The following is a 12,777-nucleotide window of genomic DNA, read 5'->3' as shown; positions in this document are numbered from 1 at the left end:
CCTTCGTATTCTGTGCCCTGGTTCCTGTCCAAAGAGGGAACCGGCCCTGCGGGTTCTTGTGTGGCCTTCCAGAGATGTTCTGAGGCTGGAGGGGAGTAGATCATGCTGGGAGCACATGTGAGGAGGATGGGAGGAAGTAAGATGCCATGGCATCAGAGGGGAGTGAGAGTCGCTGAGTTCCTAGTGGCTCCATGCTGCTGGGTGCCTGAAGAGGCAGATCCAGACTTCTGAGTGGCATGAAGGAAGGGGAGTAGGTTTCGACAGTGGTGGACAGAGTTTGAGAAACACCTGGGCGTCTAGGGTCTGTCATGCTTCCTCTCTCTCACTTTCCTCTGCTACATGAACCAGCTGGGCCAGCTGGACGGAGCAATGACTGAGGCACAAGCATGTTGAGACACATGGAGGAAACTGAAGCTCCCCAGCAGATAAGCAGACAACCTCTATGTACTCTGCTGACCTGCCTCTATGGTTGATGGCAGATGCCTGAGGGCATCCCATTGTGACCAAAAGAACCAGCCAGTTGAGCTCAGCCCCAAATTGTTGAACCATAGCACCATGAACCGAGTAAATGCTTATTGGTTTAAGCCATTCCATTTGGAGCGGCCTGTTGTGCAGCAATAGCTAACTGATGCAGAAGATCATCACTACATTTGTCATCTTACAACTTCAAGTTATCCTTTCTCTTTACAATAGCCACTTTTGGAAGGATCCCAAGTGCCAGTCAGTTGATGGGTATATAAAAAAGCTGTGGTACGTTTATACAATAGAATACTACTCGGTCATAAATAAATAAATAAATAAATAAATAAATAAATAAAAAGGAAATCTTATCTTTTATGACAGCATAAATAGACCTGGAGAGCATTATGCTAAGTGAGAGAAATAAGCCAGCCAGAGAAAAACAAGTATGTGGAATCTAATGAACAAAATAAAATAACAAACAAAATAGAACAGACTGACAGCTGTCGGAGGGAATGGGGGTTACAAGACTGGGCGAAAAGGTGAAGGGATTAAGCAAAAAAAAAAAAAAATTAAACACTCATAGACAACAGTATGGTGATTACCAGAGGGAAAGGAGGTAGGGGGGTAGAAAACGGCATTGGGGCGATAAAGGGTGATAGAAGGAGAGTTGACTTTGGGTGGTGAATACACAATACAGTCTGGATCTGTTCTGTGCCCTCAGCCAGGCACAGAAGATCCACCTAGACCCAGCTTTTTCTCTTTGTCTATCATTTCTCCATCCTTCGTTGCCCCCACTCAGGCTCGCCGAAGCCTTCACTGTGCTGGTGCGGCACAGGTTTAAATAAAAAGATTAAGTAAGTAACAGAGTACATGGGACATTGAACTGGAAGTCATAATGTCAGTGCTGTGGTCATAACTGAGGCAGGGGACATGCAGGGGTGGCGGCTGGTGGAAGAGATGGGCGTGAGGATGCCCCCCCACACACACACACACACCCTGGCCCTGCAGCAGAATTTTCCAGGTCAGGCTCCTTCCATTCCAGCTGATACTGCCCTTCAGGGGGTCAGCTTCCTGTGGGTCAGGAAAAGGACTGGCCGGGATTGTCTTGTAGGGTCCTCCCAGCTCTCAGAAACCATCACTCTGTGGGTGGCTATTTTTGCTCTGTAGTCAAGCACCAGGACCAGGCCTATCAGGAAAGGCCATTAAGTACAATCAAATCTACAAAGATGAACACACAGGTTCCCGCCCACACAGCACCTTCTTTAAATGCATTTGGCAAATCCAGAATGTCAGCAATTAGTAAGTAGGCCCAGTCATTTAATGAGATTTGCACTGGGTGGTAAAGGGAAAATCCTTCCACTCACTAACCTGGTTAATGGAGCAGCTAAAAGTTAAACCTACTGAAAAAATATTCCATTGGGGTCATTATAAATGCAAATCAAATGGATTCTGTTAGCATATAACAGTGGTGGGTCACACATGCGTATCTTTCTATTTTACTTTTTGAAAAACTTTTTTTTTCCACTTCTCTTAAAATAGATGCACTGACCTAACACTAGCATTTGGCCTTTGAAGGCAAATGAGGCAGCGGTTATGTTTAGGCAGGGGAAGTCCAATGAGGGCTGACTGACAATGCAGCAGCTGCTACATATGTATAGACATTTCCAGATCAGCGAGGCAAGGCTGGGGGTGGAAGGAAGCACAATGCACAGCCTTTCTAAACAAGAGCACTTTCTCCTGGTCTGCTTGTATGTGGCTGGTTTGGGTCAGAGAGGACATGTGGTGTGCTTGTTAAGGGCAGTGACCCAGGGTCTAAATCAGCTCTTGGACTTTTAAGCTCTGTGACCTTGAGCAAGTGACTTAGGCTCTCTGGGACTCAGTTTCCTCATCAGTAAAAGGGAGGCTATAATAGTATCCATGTGGTAGGATTGTGGTGATGAATAAATGAATTAACACATTAAAGGGCTTAGAATAATGCTTGGCATATAGCAAATACTTTACGGTTATTTGTGAAACAGCCATCAACTCTCCCTTCCAAATTGTCTTTGTCAATGCCACACACCTGAGAACCTGTGTCTTATGACATCATGCTACCTTGTACAATGTTAAATGTGCATTTCTCTGTACATCAAGCAAAATTGTCAAGCCTTCGGGGAAATTCCACAGCTGGAAGGTATCCTAGACATAATCAGTGTAGATGAAGCAACTGAGACCAGAGAGATGGCCTGCCCAAGGTTGCACAGTAAGTGGGTGATGAAATCTGAATGAGAGCAGGAATCCGGACCTCTCCTTCTGCATCTCCAGCACTATTCCCATCATTCCCAGTGGATTCTGAGTGTTTCAGGCTTGAAAAGCCATTGAAAACCAGCAATTGGGATGCTTGGGATTTCTCACTCACACTGCCACAGGCCTGTCCGATTTCCCCCTCATTTCCTTCAAACCCTTCAGAGGTCTCTGTGGACATTTGTTTTCTCTGACCTGTTTGTTTTTTGACCACCAGCAACACTTTCTCCTTTCTAACAAAGGGCCCTCGGAAGACCACTGGACTCTCTCTGGCTGACTCTTGAGCAGAGCGCATATGGGATGGAAGGTACAAGAGGCGCTTACTCAGTCTCCTGCTTGCTGGGCAAGGTGGCTGCATGTTCAGGCTATGGGAGGCCTGGTGCATGTCCTGCCTGGGCCCTATTCTGTTGTTTCCAAGCCAGGTCTGCAGTCTAGTGCATTCTATGAGCAACCCAACAGACCTCCAGTGAAGTCCCCTTGGGCTTAAGTCAGCTGGATTTGATTTCTATTGCTTGCTAAGAACCTTGACAGATACAACTTACTCTATTGACTTAACCTACCAGAGCTACTAGGAAAATTCCTAGCAGATTGAAAGATGGTTGGAGACCTGGGGAATGGCAACTGAGGGGCGTGCCGTAGAGAAGTCTTGGAAAAGGAGAAAGAACTGTGAATAGATTAACACAATCTCCTCTTATTTGAAGATGGCTCAGCAGTGGGAAGACTGAGAAATACAAATTATGCCAAGCCAAGAAGTTGGCATGTTTAAGTTCCTGACTGGTGTGTGTGTGTGTGTGTGTGTGTGTGTGTGTGTGTGTGTGTGTGTATGTGTGTGTATGTGTGTGTGTACGTGGGGTGAGGGTGGGGTGGGATGTGCTATGCAGTAGCTGACAACTTGGAAACAGAAAAATGAGAAACCCAGAGAGGAAAACTTCCAGAAACTCATTCTTCTCACAGTAAAGTACACCAACTGCTACAGCAAAACAGGGCTGTACAGGGAGCCCTTAAAAGGGCAACAAAAATTGCTTTAATGACAGTCTTGACAATTAGAAGTCAAGTATCCATTTATTCTTTCTTTCGTTCATTCAACTAGCAGTTATTAAGCAGCTGCTACATGCCAGAGATTGTACTGGATGCTGGGCTTTGGAGCTAAACACCATTGTCCCTCCCCTCACATGATTTACAGTCCAGCGAGAAAGGACAAGAGAACAGATAATCACCGGAAGCGGGGAGTGAGGGAGACCACAAAGAATCAAGTCATGGTTTGTATAAGAAATCATGCGATGGCAACACTCATCTTCAATAATTGGAGGAGGAGATGCGCAGACTCTGGAAAAGTTCCAAGTGTGTGGTCTATAGCTTCTCTTTCCTTGGACTCTGCTGTCCCGTTGGGGTTTAGCATGGAGGAGAGGAGCATGGACTTGCCAAATTGGGCTTCACTCTGGTTCCCAAAGACATGATGGTTTAATAGCCTGGTTCCCCAGGAAATGCACAGGACCCCCTAGATACCAACTGCCGATATTGGTCCATAGATGAGCAACATCAACCTCCCCTAGGAATTTGTTATAAATACAGAATTGCAGGCCCCCCAGATCCTCTGGAACACAGTATGCATTTTAAAAAGGTTCCGGGTGATTCATAAGCATGTTAATAACACTTGAGAAACAATAGTCTAGTTAAACCCTTAGGTGAAGTTTTAAGCTATTCATTTAAGGATAAGTTATTTGGAACTAAGCCGTATCAGCCAGGAATAGTATCTAACCAATGTCCTTGCTACTAGTGGAGACAACGGCAGAGGGGTGAGGGATGGCAGGAAGACTCAGTCAGGACAAGTTCTGTTGGGTTGGATGTACCACAGTTGCCCAATAAGATTCAGGATGACCAGTTACATTTAAATTTCAGAGAAACAATGGATAATTTTTTAGTGTAACTATGTTCCAAATATTGCATAGGACATGTTCACACTAAAAACTAATTAATTGTTTATCTGAAATTTAAATTTAATTGGGCATCCTGTATTTTTTATTTGTTAAATCTGGCAACTCTAGTCTACCAAGATCCAGGTGTTAACTTCACAACATCTAAAAGAGCTTGAAACTATTAAAACAAATGGATTAATTAATAACCAAAAATAGGAGGAACTTTAATTTAAGGGCTTGTGTAATAATTAATTGTAATATTTTCAACCCAGATATGAATGTAATTGAGTCACCTATTTCTCCCCCCACAACAGTCAGAACTAGAAGTGTAGAGGTTTCAATAAATAGTACTGGAAAAGCAAAGCTGAATCCCTACCCAACACCACATAGATACTAGGCCCAAAAGTGAGAGAGAAATTTAAAAAGTTAATAGAAGAAAATGTAGAATATTATTATTATTATTATTATTATTATTATTATATGCTCACATTCAGGTATAGGGGGAAATGCCTTAAATTCTAAAAACTAAAACCATAAGGAAAGAAAAAAACATTTGATTACAACAAAATTAAGGCTGTCCTTTCAACAAAGGACACCAAGTACAAATAGAGGAAGACAGCAGAGAAAGGGTGAAAATATTTGCCAAAGACAAATTAGGGATTAATTTATAAGAGGTACTTTTTTCAAGGAACTCTTGAAACCAACAAGAAAAAGATTACTAATGGGGGGGGGGGGGGGAATGGGCGAAGCATATAATCAGGAAATTTATACAAACAGAAATTTTAAAAGCTAATAAACAAAGTGAAGAGATGGTTAAAATCATAAAATAACATTAGTACATCAGTTTGTATGACTCTGTTAGCCTGACCATCTTGACAGCTGAGTCCTGGGAAGTAGTGGCAGGGACAGGGCTGTAGGAAGCTCCTGCCTCGCTGGTGGGAGTGGACAGCCCCCCTCCTTTAACTGTGTGCACCCCATGGCCAGTTTCTCACATTCCCATTCCCATGCAGGTCCAGAGGGGCAGTGCGATCCTTTGTGGAGGGGTGTCCTTGCATCCTCAGCAGCCATCACTGGGGCAGTGGACACACTGTGAAAAGTCATGCCGAATTCAAAGAAATTATCAGATGCGTGCGCCCAAGCAATAGGATGATCTTTCAGAATGCTTAGTAAATAAAATGAAAACAATGAAATCCATAACACACTTCCATTTATCTGTATTTAGAAACATTGGGACTCCCCCAAAAAATGTATTTTAAAAACATAAACTCTAAACAGAATAGAAGAGTTGTATTTTTTTGAAAGGAGAAATGGGATAGGGCATAGAGATGCAGAAAGCGATAAATAAAAAACAATAAGAGAAAATAAATAAGTAGCTGACCATAAAAACAAATAAGGAAGAAAAATAAAAGAAGAGCCAACCTTGATAAAGTGATGTGAAATGAAGAGGCTTAGCCCTTGGCACCAGGAGCACAAAAATAGACACGTAAGTATCGAGATAAGTAACTACAGGTGTCTACAGTCACGGTCCCGGTCCCGTTGGCAGCTCACCCATAGTTCTCACGTCTCCCTAGCACTTAGGAGCCCAGCTTCCGGGTCCTAACCCTCAGCTCTGCTCAGCCTCCCAGCCTGTTGCTCCAGGTGCTGACCGTTCTCAGCCGTCTTTCCGCAGTTTGCACCTGCAGGCCCTGCTTCCCATGCCGAGAGGTGGTTCTGCCCTGGGCCTCGGGGAAAGGCAATCACGCACAGGTGGTCAGCCCATTGCTCGCCCAGCCCCTCTTTCTCGTGGACCCGAGCTGCTCACATTCCAGGCCCTGGTGGATTTTGGTCAGAGAAGCAGAGGGCCTCCAGACCCCCTCCTTCTCCCCTGACATTTTCCTGTGACCTTGGATGGGGAAGGGAATCTCAGCATCTGTATTTGAAAATATTCTTTACGGTGGCTCTTAGAAACTTCATGGGTTGAAAAATACTGGTTAAAAAAAAAAAAAAAAACTTGTAAGATAGGATATAAAATTAGCATACAGGAGTCAGTAGCCTGTAAAATATACACATATAAATGTTATATAGTATATATAACATTGTGTGTATGTGTATATATATATGTGTGTGTGTGTGTGTGTGTGTGTGTGTCAATCAAAGGATATTAAGGTAGAAAAAACTTTTTACAATAATGAGAAGATAAAATATAAACTTAACAAAAATATATATAAAACCCTATTAAATGCCTCTGAAAGACTGAAAAAAAAAGATGTGAATAAGTAGAAAGACATTCCTTGTTCTTAGATAGCATGACTACATAATAAAAATGTCAGTTTTTATTAAATTTATAAAGTTTAAACAATCCCAGAAAAAAATAGCAAAAGCTTCTTTGTGGAGGTAGACAATTGATACTAAAACTCTTAATTTTAAAAATACAAGAAGAGCAATTACTGTCTGAGAGGTAAGAATGCCGTGGTAGACACTAAAGCATACCTTTTTAGAAAGTGTGGTGACTGGCACATAAATAGACTGATGGATTAGCGGAAAAGAATAGAAGGTCTAAAAATAGACCGGGACACTGCAGGAATGTGCCATTTGGTAAAGGTGGCGTCTCAAATCACTGGGGCAAAGTTGAACTTTTTAACATAGCCCTGGACAACTATTTAGTTGTTTAAAAAGATAACATTAGATCCACACTTCACATCTTACTTAGGAACAAATTCCAAAAGAATTAGAGACCCAGATGTAAAAAGGAAACCACACAGCTGCTAGAAAATGACTGGTATCAAGGCCCTCTCCTGTCCCTCCAACCTTTCCAGTGCTGGGAATTACACAACTCTCTGGCAAAGTTACATAAAACAAAGTGTTCCCGTAAGAACAAACACATTCTTTATGGTTTTTAAACCACCCCTGGCTCGCCTAACTGTGCAGCATGGGACAATACTGTGATTTAAATGATTAAAGCCATACATTCCTCCTCAGGTGCTAGACTACATTTCCCAGACACCCTTGCTGTTCAGAGGTTTGAGTCTGACTAATGAAATGTGGAGGAAACCTCTCTCTCTCTCTCTCTCTGCTACTCCCAATCCATCAGCCTAGAAGATGATGAGGAGACATACAGTAGAAAGGTCTTGATTAACAAAATAAAACAGGGAGGGGGTGGGGGAGAAAGATCTAGATTCCTGCATGACTGCATAGAGCAGAGAAACCCAAACAACTTGCATTTGGCTATGAAGCAAATGACAAGCAACCGCTTATTTCATTAAACCTCTGCCATTTGGGCTTCATCTCTTACAGCAGCTAGCATTACTTGCTCTGATTAATTTGGTATTTGAACTGTTGCTATCCCATCAGGAAACCTTTAAAATCTTGTTTATTTTCTGCCTTCATCTGTCAAAACACACACACACACACACACACACACACACACACACACACACACATTTGCAACTAAATAGAGGGGCTACTGCCCCGCTGTGCTCAGGAGATATCAAGATGAGAGGGAAGACCTGGGCATGTGACAAAGGAGAACAAAATGCTAGAGGAGACAAAACTCTTTCAATTCTGGCATCCGAAGCAGATCCCGAGGACCAAATTAAAAAACGCTGTCAATAACGTGTGGCTCTCCCTCTAAATTAAAACTCTCCTATGTTTATTTAGATATTAAACCAGAACAGTGGGGAGCATTGTTGTAGTGCCAAAATAATATTGTAATGAAGGAGCACAGGCACATGAGATCATGAAGAGAAGGCGGTCTTGGTAGGAAGGGGGCCACTATTAGGCAAAGCTATTACAGAAAGAAGCAACATTTAGAATTTCTTCTTGGGAGGTTAATAGGAGTTGTTTTCATATAATCAGTGGCCCTGTTGTAATCGGAACACTAGTTCCCCACACACATACTTCAGATCAGGGGAGCACATGACCCAGTAACATCTTAAACCTGCAAAACAAAATACATATTTAACCAACATTTTTTAAGCTTGTGCCATCTCCAAGCACCAAACAGTCTCTGTTTCTTGAGACCATGATTTGGCTGACAACCTAAGGATAAACCAGAACTTGTTCTGTATCAGGAGGTGGGAGATGACCATGCACCCTGACCTCCCACCCCAAAAGTCCAGGGAGCAAGCTCAGGGTTGATGGGGCTCACAGAGAAGGGCATTGAAGAGAAGGAGTTGGGAAAGGAGGGGGACGAGGAGGAAAGGGGTGACCGAGATGTATCTATAATAGACTGGGGAGGTCCTTAGAAAGCAAAGGAAGGAGCGGCTGCAGAAAGTCAGCCTCTTAGAAATGCATGTTTCAGCCTACAAGTGCCCACTGATGCTCACTTGATGCACAGCCTTGAGGTGGCCTCTATTGGTAGCTGCTCTTGGAAGCTGCTCTTGGAAGCATTACAAATGCTTTGGGAGTATGGGTGCCTAAGTTGATTGGCAGCACAAAGAGCTGGTTAAGAGAAAGGACAAAACTCTTCAAATGGCTAATCCTGGAGAAGAGCTGATAATACATTTATAAAGACACTTTTTAAAGATATTCAAAGGGCATGCTTGTGACTCGTACCATCTAGCAGGGAGAAAATGCCTTTAAGTGGGGGTGTTGGCCTGTGATACCCTCCAAACCCCAGACACAGTGTCCATGTATCCAGAGCATGGTGGATTCAGGATAGTCACTATAATATAGACACTATTGCCGAAACCGGTTTGGCTCAGTGGTAGAGCGTCGGTCTGCGGACTGAAAGGTCCCAGGTTCAATTCCGGTCAAGGGCGTGTACCTTAGTTGCGGGCACATCCCCAGTAAGGGAGTGTGCAAGAGGCAGCTGGTTGGTGTTTCTCTCTCATCGACGTTTCTAGCTCTCTATCTCTCTCCCTTCCTCTCTATAAAAAAAATCAATAAAATATAATATAGACACTATTAAGGACACCAAAAGTGAAAACATGCTAACAGATACATTTAAACTGTTAAGGTCCTAAGACAACACAGGGGGAGGCTTTAGGATTTATATCCTTCAACATGGAAGAAATGGAACATCTGGAATACATGAGCATAACTCATGTCCTCTGAAGACAATTTATGGACATGGTAGGCCAAGCTCCTTGCCAGGCCTATAAGGTACAGCCCTAATCCCGATGGCTCTGAATTCATCTCCCTGATTCTCACCCTTGAGATGCCATGCTGGGTCCTGACTCAGGGCCTTTGCTCTTTCTGGGTATTCCACTAGAAAGCTCTTTCTCCAGCCTTAGAATGGCTCTTTCCCTCACTCCCTCAGTCTCTGGCCAAGTGTCTGCTCCACCCAGTCCTGGTCTGACCACCAGGCCAAAGAGCTCCCTTATTCTCTATCGCTTGTCCTGTTTTACTTTTCTTCATAATACCCTTACTATTTGAGTACTTCATAATATGTATAAATACTCAATTCTAAAGTTATATTACTTACAAATATACTTATTATATATTCCATTTTTGTTTACTTGTTTATAGTCTAGAATGACGCTATCCAATATGAGAGCCATTAGCTATACATGGCTATTGAGCTCTCGGAAAATGGTTACTCTGCATTGAACCATGCTGCAAGTATAAAACACACTCAGTATTTTGAAGAATTAGCATAAAAGAGAAGGTAAAGTATTCATTAATAATTTTTATATTGCTTACACATTGAAACAACAATATTATGGATTAGCTCAATATGTTAAATTCCACATGTGGCTTGCATTTGTGATTTTTACTCGGTTCCCATTGGACAGTAGTGCTCTAGAATGGACATTCCACAAGAATAAGAGCTTTGTCTTCTCCCAGTATCAAGAAGAGCTCAGGCTTAGTAAACATTGGTTGAATGGGACTCTGTTCATTGAAAACTTAGCTGTATGCAGTCTCTCTATCTCTGTCCTCAGTATCTTTCTCCTTCCTCTCTTTACCTCCGTCAGTTCCTTGCCAGCTGATATCACTGTTACATAAAAAATGGGCAGCCTTTCTTGTCTGCTTACTTAAGCCCCTGTCCTGATTTAGCTCCTTCTAGGTTAGATTTTAAAACATGTTTTTAAAAACACTATTTTTTTTTTTAATAACCTTAATTCTTTTCTTCTTTTCCAGAATAGTTATTGCATTTTGGATAACCCATTTTAACAAATTAACTATTCTAATTAACCTGAGAGAACACCTGGAGGAATGCAAAAGAAAAACAAACAATCATGCCTTCTACAGTATGGGGGAGGCAGCAGGGGAGGCAGCTGAAAGAGAGCAAAGGCCTGGGTCAGGAGGGTGTCACATGCTTGACAAGAAAAGGATACGGAATGAAAAGGGGGCAGGGAGGGCACTAAGAACAGGTCTCTGCTTCTTCGTTTATTCCAACCATGCCTCACTCAGAGCAACTGGCTTATGCAGCAAATACATCTACAAAAACAGAGACACCATCATTCTGTCCGTCCACAGATTTACTGAGCAGCTCCTATGTGCCTGGAGCTGGGAAAACAGCGAGAATGAAACAAACAAGATGCCTCTCTTATTGTAGCTTTTGTTCTTTCTGGGAGAGACAGAAAATGAGAACATAAGTGCACAAATATATTCTGTATGTATTCTACACACTTTATGATTGCATGCTTAGAAAAGGGAATCCATGCTCTCAATTAATTTTTAAAATCCACAGCTTGGGGGATGAAGTTGGGCAGTGGGAAATTTTTAGAAGAATAATTTTAGGATTTTTACAAATTAAGGATATTTAAGACAAGTCTCTACAAAAATAAAACCCAGGCTAGATATGGAACACAGAGACCACCATCTAAGGGAGCATTCAGAATGGGAATATGCTCAGTCCCACTGGACAGCCTCAACACGTCACACATTGCATGTTGAAACCTAGGACTGCTAAAATTATATTTCTAGAGAGGAAAAATAAAATTTTAATGCCAATATTAGCATGAATACAAAAGTAGTACAAAATACACCAGCAGTGTGGCTACAGTCGGTATGATATTGGCACAGAATTGTCATCCACTGAAACAGAGCACGCCAGCCGAAAAGCCCTCGAACTCTCCAGTGTTCCAGGGCAGGACAACGGGCCCTTCTCATTGTTAGCTTTGGCCATGCCTGAGCATTTTCTGGAAGCTGCTAACACTGCAGCCTATATCATCTGCTCTGAGCTGAAGGAAGACAGAAACAAACTGAGCCAGAGCATGGGCTTAGAATTCTGCAGTCCCTCGCTCGCAGGGCGGGAACCTGTTTACAGCATTGTTTCACTTAGGAAATGAACAACTCCATAATGCAGTTATGTATTTCCCAGGCTTCCTTCCTAGAGGCAAGGGAGCCTGGGAAATGTAGTTCTTGTTTATAAAACATATAATAGTATATTGAGGCTCATTTAATTTCTTCAGGAGATATGGGGTATCTACTCACAAGTGGTATCTTAATAAAGAAGGAAACATGATTTTAAGAATGAGGTTTTGTATAGGTTTACATGTCATTATAGCGCCTCTGTTTATTCATCCATTCACTAGAGATCTGTTAGTAACTTTTACAAATTCAGTGTTGGAAATGCAAAAATGATAAAATGTGATCCCTGACTTTAAGAAAGTGACAATCTAGTTCAAGAGATCAACATGTGAGCAAATAAGCACGGGTTCCATATGGTAAGTGTAGTAGAGCTTTGGATACTTATGGACTCAGTGCAGAGAAAATAATGAACCCTGACTGGGGGGAGAGGGGAGTAAGGAGGGCTCCTGGAGGACAGGACATCTGAGTGGAGTACCATAGGTTGGGTAGGAGTTTACCAGGCAGGGGCGGCACAGGGGAGCGGGTATTCAGGCAAAGGAAGCAGCATATTCAAAACACATAAGCAAAGATGTTTGTGGAAGTTCAAGGTCTCCTTAGGGAAATGATAGGGGCAGAAATAGAATTCTGGGGAACCAGCTAGAATGGTTAAGAAATATTAACCCTGCTCTGTTAATCATGATTGTTTCATTCTGATTAAGGAAGGCACATTCTAACCTGGCCGGCAGCTGCACACAGGACCTGGGAGCTCACGTGGCAGTGCAGCCTGGCCTCCCCGTTTGGCACTGCCTATGAGCATGGAAAGATGAACAGCTTTGCTGCTGAAACCAGAATTGCCAACCCTTTGAAGATCTCCAGCCCTGGCATTTCACTAAGCCCTTTG

This window comes from Pipistrellus kuhlii, unplaced genomic scaffold (genome assembly GCF_014108245.1).
Source record: "Pipistrellus kuhlii isolate mPipKuh1 unplaced genomic scaffold, mPipKuh1.p scaffold_m20_p_6, whole genome shotgun sequence".
NCBI classification, from domain to species: Eukaryota; Metazoa; Chordata; class Mammalia; order Chiroptera; family Vespertilionidae; genus Pipistrellus; species Pipistrellus kuhlii.
This window is presented reverse-complemented; position numbering follows the sequence as displayed.